The sequence below is a fragment of the Trachymyrmex septentrionalis genome, unplaced genomic scaffold (assembly GCF_001594115.1).
Source record: "Trachymyrmex septentrionalis isolate Tsep2-gDNA-1 unplaced genomic scaffold, Tsep1.0 scaffold8, whole genome shotgun sequence".
Classification (NCBI taxonomy): Eukaryota; Metazoa; Arthropoda; class Insecta; order Hymenoptera; family Formicidae; genus Trachymyrmex; species Trachymyrmex septentrionalis.
In genome coordinates, this window is record NW_017305987.1 from 3,382,382 (window position 1) to 3,391,981 (window position 9,600).

Sequence of the window (9,600 nt, forward strand, 5' to 3'; positions counted from 1 at the left end):
GGCTCACAATAATTTTATCATGCAATTATCACAAATACTAAATTCTCTCATTTTTCTCTCAAGCGCACTTTTCGAAATGAGGATTTGCTGAATCCAAAGGTTCGTGACATTACAAAACTTGTAAAGAAATGCAAAGAGTTTGCGGATTCAAAGGGACTTGAAACTGCTTGAAACTTAAACGTAAACTTTTGACGAGGCAAAACTGTGAAAATATTCCGCGATTGGTGATGGCCCGGCGGAAATGAGTTCATACGCGGCTCGATGCGTCACACGCAAACCACGAGCCAATATTGATCTATTTGTTACTAACCTAGTGTGGTGTAACGCTGGTCTCCGAGCGCGGAGCATTAAAGGCTCGCCCACACCGAGATCAGCGTCGAGAGTTTTCATTAAATGCCAGACACACAGGCGCATTTATTAAATTACTTCACATAAATGTAATAAAGACACGTGTTCCGATTTTGTTCACGTCAAGGACCATTGCTTTCAAGAAGAATCTTTTTCAATCAATCTTGGCGTGATATCGATGTGTTTCTTAATAATTGGACCACTGGAAAAAAGAGTCTGATTGCATCAATTGAAATTCTGGTGGGAAATGGACAAATCAGAATGTTCTGATTGAATCTATTATATAATTCTTTGTTGAGGTAATCAGAATTCTGATTACTACGAGACTCTTCTGATTCGTTTAGTTTTAATCAGAAATTTTCCCAGTAAGTTATTAGTAAGTGCTGATGGTGAAATACTTCATAGCTGGCGCATAAAGTTACACGGTTTTCCAATATGAAATTTACATTTAACTGCTGACAATCTCGGGGGAAATATTACGGCGCTACAATAGAAAGATTACGAGTGATGGATGGAGATGAAAATTTCGCACGAATACCGCGTCAAGTTTTGATTTATGCTTAAACGTTGTTATTTCTTTTTGCAGGTAAGTTCGCCAGCCCTCCACCGACGCCGTTGAAGGAGACACTGTATCGTCGTAGAAATTGGTTCGTAAAACCACCCTTTATCGATTTTCGTTAGCCAACATGCCACATACCATCGTAAGTTTCTCGCATGTTTTGCGCACACGAATACGCTCGCGTACGCTTTTCACACAGCGTAGTAGAGCTTTTCCAGGTAGGTAAGCTAGTTTTTTTCCCACGTGGGTATATTCATCCGCGGAGATTTACCGTCCGATATTAATACGTCTACATGTCTCGCGGAAACGGGCGATATATAAACGAGTTCCTCAACTCGCTTCAGCGAGCGTTTCTGGTATACCCGAAGTATATTGCGAAATAACATCGCGTTGAACACAAGGAATACCGAATCCGCCTTACCTAATCCGGGATTTTGCGAGATCCAAGTTTCAAATAAGCGTTCAACTTCCGCGGAAGGTCTATGAATCCAAGGATCAGTGAGTTCGGTTTAATACCAGAAATTTGCGAGGGAAGTTGCGCGTGTCTGAAGAATCAGAGGCAAATTTAAGGGTCTGTCAATCATAAAATCTATAAACTTTGTCATCCGTATTTTGTTGCTCCTTTTAATCCTCAGTACACACGATTATATTAAATTTAATATATTTTTTTGAAAATAGGATTTCTCTTTCTTAATTTGATTTATTATCGGTTAAATTTAATTGAACTGGAATTATAATTGAGTTAAATTATTTAATCTCATTGTTTTGGTTAAATTAACGACATATTAAGTTGAAAGAATGGCGACCTATAATAAAAATGATAAAAAATAGCTCAAATTGGGCTAATAATTTGACATTATGAATTTAACAGTGTGGAACACGAATGACCTATCGTGTGTAAAAGACCGGAAAATCATTGTGTGTACTGAGGGTTAACTATGTTACTTACAGTCCACTCAGTCACATTGTTATGGGCACATCGAGCCAACAGGGACTTTCATTTCCAGCCGTGTGCTCGCGCATTTTCACGTCGCATCGACAGATATTGGGCTCGAGATACGTTCAGCAGGATGACAATCTCTCGGGTAGAAATCATCTTTAATTGTCGCTGTGCGAAACCGCGCGCATGGATAGGAATTCGCAGTCTTCGTTTTTCCCCTTTTTTTCATGAAAACTGATATCGTTCCTTCCTGTGTCTCCGGTAGATTTCTATTTCACCTGTCACCAGGTGTGCTTTCATTTGACCTTTATCGATAAATTTTTATTTGCTCGCACATTAAAGTCGCGCGTGCAGAAAGTTCAACGCATTTTGTAAAAGTGGATCCGTTGTTGCGAAGGAACTTTTGTTGGAGAATTTTTCCAAACTACGTATTTAAGAACAAGCTCGGTAGAATATCGGAGCGGGGAGATGAAATTAAAAGAACTCGAGTACCTTAAGGTTACAAAATGTAACTGATATCGTGTACAAATTAATAAATAGACTTATAATTATTTGGTGTGCGCATTGTATTTCCGGATAAGATAAGATTGCGGACCCAATTTAGAGTTTCCATGTTGTGTTAACAAATATTGCGTTCACAAGTTTATTTAACTTATGTTTAACGTGTATAAGTTTTTTTCGTGAGTATTCTAGAGAAAAGTGCTTCGTATTGCAGCTGTAATTTCTTGATAAAATAGTTACTGTTAAGAGCGTTAAACTTTACTCTTATAATTATTACTTCTATAATGTTAAGTAATGATAATTATATTTATATACTTTAGTATTGTAATTCTATATACAAAAACATATATAATTATAAATTATAGTCATTTTCAATTCGAACTATATATTTTTTGTATAAAGGACTAGAAATATAATTATTATTACTAACATTGTAAGTAGTAACTATAAAAATGAAGCTCCTAATTATTTTATGCAATCATATAATCACATATATAAAACATTTTAGTTCGTTCATTTCGATTCGTCTTACTTTTATGTAATTAATGTTATAATACGGCAGAGAGAAATGGGAGGATTGATTGAGAGTAACGGGCGATGAACGTGTTCGCGAAAGATCTCGCAAAATCGGCAGGAATTTCGGCGGCGTTCACAACGGCGAGAGAGAGAGAGATTGGCGGAAAATGGTAGACAAGGGCGGGTCGGCTGCAGGGGTTGCGCGCGCCTCTACAGATCAATATTTCATTTCAGCCTCGGCAACCTCCGACCGCCACCCATCCCCCGATATACCTCACCATCCCCCGATATACCTCACCATCCCCCTTTCCACTCTTCGTCTTCTGCCGCTTTTCTCGCGACCTCGCATAGCTGCGTCTCGTTCCAGTCATCCTTCACCCCGTGTATTTTCCCTTGTTTCCCAGCTTTCCTCCCTCGTCCCATGCTTTGTCTCGCTCCCTCCCTCCATCATATTCCTCATTAGCCTTCTTGCTTCAATAACTCTGCCATAGTACAACCGGATGCAAGACGGTCCATCGTTATTCCAATCAATCGTTGCAACGATATAGGTTTTTTTAAACGACCACTTAATTTATTACAGTGAAAAATGATACATTTAGAACCTAAACTGTTTTATTTGAAAATGAAAATGAAACATTCAAAATGTATAAACTGTTTGATTCTAGTCGAAATTATCTTTCACGTATAGTTTTAGAGTTACGAGAACCTATGGCTTGTTGATATACTATCGAAGTGACATGAATCATGAAATGGAATTTTTTTTATGAGATAAGCACGATTAGTAGAATGTTGATTGTTCATAATGCATATATTCTGTGATAATACTGATATATCAAAATAGTTAAGGTTGGAAGCTCGATCTTTACAGTTCCTGCTATAATGTTAGTAGTAATATTTTTATACGAGTACACTTCGATGTGATTCTAAATATCAAAAATGTATAAATTAGTAATTTTCAGTAAAACTATATATTTTCTAGGGTTGCTACACAAAACTGGAAATGTGAGAGAAATTGAAAACAGAGAAATCAGGAAAAAGTCTGGAAATTTTGCAAAATTTAAAATAAAATTTTTAACTTTTGAAAGAAGATATGTGTACATTGTGTCTACAGTTTTGGAATATTATTAACTTAACAATTAAATGGAAGCAATGTTAGCAATATTAATAGTACGATATTGTCAAATTGCTCTCTCGCAACAAAATATTTGACGGTTTCTAAATCAGGATGAAAATAGAAAAAGTTTCAAAATATTATTGAAAGCAATCATGAAAATTTATTTGGAAATCAGGGAATTATAATGGATCAAGAATTGAATTTTAGGATCAAGAAGAATTTGTTTTGACAACTTTTTTTTTTATACATAAAATTATAAATATAACTGTATTTCTATATAAAACTAAATATAAATATTATACATAAGAGTAAAGATGGAGCTGCCAATCATAATTATCGTTAATTTATCATACAACCATAATCACAAATATCAAACACTTTTCTTTCCGTAGTTATGTCGATCTTAGCAAGAAAAAGGTTTTGAAGGAAGTTATGTGGACACAGATCGTGTTTTTATCGCTTTATTGACCAAAGTATCTTATCTCATCTTATCTCTCTGGAAACAATTGGTAAACGGGGATCCATAAAACACCCTTGGGAACAAGATAGACCGTTCCAAGGTTGACCATCGACGTTGATCGGTTGATCGGATCCGGTCCTTCGCTTCTCCACTATCACGACAAGCGACTCCGGCTTTAACCCAATTGTAATCTTACGATCGATGTTACGAGAGCGCGCGCCACGGTACTGCGCCTCGCTTTCGCTCCGCATTGTTTCAGTTATTCATTCGATGCGGTGTCTGCGCACGGACCTGGACGGTAAGGAGACGAGAGAGGAGGCCGGACAATAGTGCTCTCGTTCGCACTTCTCGTATGCTCGCAACTCCGACGGTGCGCGCCCCATGTAGTCTGTGGTTTTTCAGCAAACGTATTCCAACGTTGTTTCCGTACCCTCGATAATAGCCCTTGACATATCGCAGTCGAGCACGACACGAGTTTTCCGCCATGTCATGAGTTCTCGTGTAATTAAAAATTACACTCGCGGTGCGTTAGTTTTTCCATTAGCACTGGCAAGTCTCTTTTTACTTTTTTTACAGGTACAAATGTAATATCTTTTCATTGTAATCTGTTAATAATGGCAAATAAAAATTAACACAATATATAAATTGATAAAAGCAACATTTTTTCATTATAATCTCTGTTGATAATGAAAAATAAACGTCAATGATAAAATATGAATTTATAAAACAAATATACATGTTAACTCAGGTAGCTACGATTCTAATTGGCTGTGAAATTAGAATCGTTTGTCCTGAAAGAGTATGTAGAATTTGTTTTATAATTTATATTTTGTTGAGTTTTTATTTTTTATTATTAACATAATTTAATTGTAATGAAAGAGATAATGTGATTCCAATTAAGAGATTTTTTATTAATGTTGATAGAGAGATTAAATATCAATATCAATTGGATCGTATTGAAAAGAATTCAATGGAAGCGCTCGAGCTTTTGTATGAATAAACAGAACTTACGAGCTTGTAAATATGGAAACTTTTTAAACGGGGCAAACGCATACATTTGCAGAGATACATTTGAATATCGTTGCAGAAATAATTACGTGAAGCTGCGAGTGTCATAAAGTTCTAATTAATAATTTTTTTACATTTCGAAACGTAAATAAATTGCAAGTTTAGAAGGTTGATACAAATGTTTAGATGGAACGCTATATATTTGCGTTTGAATAAACAAAAACTGTTGTTTCATTCGATATTTGCTACGGGTTTTCGAGAAGAAATTGATGAATGACCTTTTTGGGAGAGGGGGGGGAGGGGGGAGCAGTACAGATCTTTCGATACGTAAATATACGCCGGCCAACGCATCGAACGGGCTTGTTTCAATAAATATGGAGGCAAAAATCACAAAGCAGAATTCTCGGGAGAAACAGTATATTCTGAAATATAATTACTCCCATAAATAAAATTATAAAACATACGTTAATAGCACAGATACTAACTAAAGTACGTGAATTATGAATTATTTATTATGTAAAACACATTATTATAATAATCGAAGAATTATCTGTTAATTAAAGTGAAAATATCGCGGTAAAGGCTACGCTCTGAAATTAGATATGAGAAAGTGAAAGCAACGATATCTATTTAATAAACGAAAATTACAAAAATGAGATTAATGTTCTACGCAGGAAAGAGAGTATATAGATACGCGCGGAATATACGGAGAGGTTGAAACGTGAAATATATATTAACCCTCCACTGACACACTGGAACTTTTAAGGATATCCTAAAGTCGTCGCCTGTTTTATCGATTCAATAGAATCTACACATTCACGATTTACGTGTCATTAACACGTCCCATCTATACATCCTGTTACATCAATATTGCACGCATTCGTATAAAATATTTATTTAATTGATTTTCCATATTAGCTATCCAAGTCCAATTCTAAGAATTCAACATTATTTGTTTATGTGATCCTTAGTTCAAATTATTTTATACGTACAAAGTACAGAACTTTTAAATAAAGCACGAGTTGACACCAGAAGTCGATAAAAATCTATAATTGTTGTCCAACTTTTTTTCATTCTTAGCATAAAATCGACTGGTTTGGGCTGTATTATCGTTTATACTTTAATTGTAGAAAAGAATTTTTAAATCTATATATACAGTTTCTATTTTAATAAAAATATGTTAATAGTTTCATAAATATGCAAGAATTTCTTTTAGATCTTTGCAGTCCAGAACAATAAAAAATATACTGTAGCTTCCAACGATGCGAAACATGATCGAAAAATTTTTACTGTGCCGGTGGAAGGTAAGAAATTCGCCTGCATCTAATTACGATTAAAGAATGTACAATATATACACGTAATTTGTATTGAAGTACTTGTCAAACTGCGATTATTAATCTCCAGATATAAACATTGACGTGGCGAAAACGGTCCCGCGTTTTAGGGGAAGATCTAATTCATCTCACAGATGGAATTACGGTTGCTGTTTGTCGGTATGTGCGCGAAATTTTACGGGATGCGAGATCGAATTTGTCGTTAATGCACACTGATGTTCGGGTATAACACGAATGTACATATACGCCCACGATTCATTTACGCGGCCGTAATCGTTTATCCAGCATCGGGTCGAGTAAACGAGATACATGTTCCATTTAAATTTTCACGAGAGAACGTAATGCTTCATGTTAATCGCGACATCGTATAGGTGTCCATGGATCGTTGTTTTAATTGAAATTGTTGGTGTTAAACCCGTGTCAGACTGCGCATTGGAAATTGGGAATCGCGAAATGGAGATTAGAATTCGACTAATCCAATAAATTTAATTTTAATCTTCGTTCGTTCTGATCAGTCGAATTCTAATCTCCAATTCGCAATCTGGTTCCATCAATGGAAGACAACTTTAATCTCAGTTTAACTTTCTGTTTATTTTTTTCTAATTCTAATGTCCGTTTCAACCAATTTAGTTTATTTTAATCTCGATTCAATGAACACTTCACCTTTTTCTAATTCCAAGAATCAGAAAAAAGTGAAAAGTAAGTTGAAGTAAGATTAAAGTTAATCTATATTGATAGAAATTGGCATCAGAGTTAAGAAAAGATAAGAATAAATTGAACTGAGATTAAAATTAATCTTACATTGGTGATAACGCGAATATATCCTATTGATCTGAAGACTTTTCTCTAATTTTTATACAATATAATAATTTCATCTCTTATTCTGTGTTTCATAACCTTATTTTTCATAGTTCTGAACTTGAAAATTTCTGTAAAAAAAAATAAAACTATACCGAGAAAAATGTTCGATTGAAAATGAACAAACCAGAAGATTCTGATCAATCAAAATTCTGTTTATTTCAATGATAGATTTAACTAAAAAATTTTGATTTGTCTATTTTCAATCAAAATTACAATTAATACAGCTATTCTTTTTCCAATGTAATAACAAAGACTTCAATGGGTCCCAAAGAACGATATGCTTTTTAGTGTCAAAAACATGTATTAACTGTTACGGATCAATTTTCAATGCGTAGTTTGATACAGGCTTTATGCTCGTTCAGGGCGCAAATTCGGGCATCGCATATTTGATCCTCCATGTGGACGTGGAAAACGGTGGATCAACAGCTTCCTCGATTCTCGGATTTATCCACGCGTTAAATCTTAAATGTATAGGGGACTGAATTCCTTCAATTGATACTTTCTAAAACTTTTAGAGTGAATCTCACTCTGAAAAGTGAAATCTCATTCTTAAAAATTGAAAATTGAGCTACTCTTTTTCAAGAATAGTCTTTTTCAATTTTCACTCTTTAGTCTAATATTACATTTGTCGTACGACAAAGATTTTAAGTTCATTGATTGGCTATAGAAGAGAGAGATCCGACAACTTTTCTTTCCTGCAGCCAATCAATAAGTTTAAAATATAGGCTAAAGCTTTGTTGTATAACAAATGTAATAGCAGCTTTAGAGTGAAATTTTATTCTAAAGAATTTAGAAAGTTCACAGTTGGAAAATTTATGTTAAATTTAATACATTTTATGTGTCCCAAATTTTTATGTTAATTGAACATAAGAATATGTTAAAAAGTAGCATCTATATTATGTAAAAAATTAATACAAAAATGTAACACACAATTTAAAAGCAAATTGTGGAAGCATATTTCTTCAGTAAAATTAATTTATAATACATTAATTAATAAATAATTAATAAATAATAATAAATAATTTTATTTATTTATAACTCAAAATGTATCTTTTGAAATGCATTATTTTTATGTTAATTGTCGACTTATAAATTGTTATGTATTATTATTATTATTATCAAGAAATGAAAGAGAGAAAATCAGTTTTATCAATTTAATTTTTTTTTTAACAAGAATCAATTTTAACACATGTTTCTGCACTGTGTATCAATGATGAATATTGTTTTCGCAGTTAGATAAGCCAGGTGCAAAATTGGACTATATTACGCGTTGAAACGTGACACACGAATGAATGGGAGCGTCGAGGATTCCTTAATCAGTATATTTATATACTTTTAGCTTCCTTAGAATCCTTGGATTTACAGATACCCTTCTGGTCACGCATTCTTCGCATGTCGTAAATCGCGATATCCATAAGCTAAATATTGTCATTCATAAATTCCTCGACTTTCCGTCGCGAATTAAATTTGAGACGTCAACACGTTGTTACTTTTCAGAAACTGCATTATTTTACGAAAGTAGACGTGATGAAAACGCTATAATTTAAAAATTTTTTTCTTTTTTTACTACTACTTTTATGAATTTTGAAAAGCTCGGTCGTTGACGAGGAATCCCGTCGTTTTGTGGGATCTCTTTGATTTACCGCGAAAAGGTGGCACGGTTCAACGATCGTGAAAAGAGCAAAAGGGCTTCTATGGTAATCTGTGTGGAGATCTTTCATCTATTCAACGCATTTATTTTAAACCATTCCTCCGTTCTTCAAGTAGAAAATTGTCTTCGCTTGTCTTCGTTTCGAACACCCAGTATAACTTGCCATCACGCGGTATTTTCTCAAATATATTTATATGTACAACTAATTAACATGTAACATTTTTTTTAAATTAGAAGTATCAGCCTAATAGGATATATATTAAGATTTATATTATATTCTCTGTATATATGTATATTTTTTTATCTTT

The 9,600-nt window shown here is 34.0% G+C and overlaps 1 protein-coding gene across 2 annotated transcripts in view; it reads left to right on the forward strand.

Annotated features, from left to right (window-relative positions):
* Positions 1 to 9,600, forward strand: part of LOC108754514 (14-3-3 protein zeta) — a 68,934-nt gene that overhangs the window by 24,486 nt on the left and 34,848 nt on the right. The window lies entirely within an intron of this gene.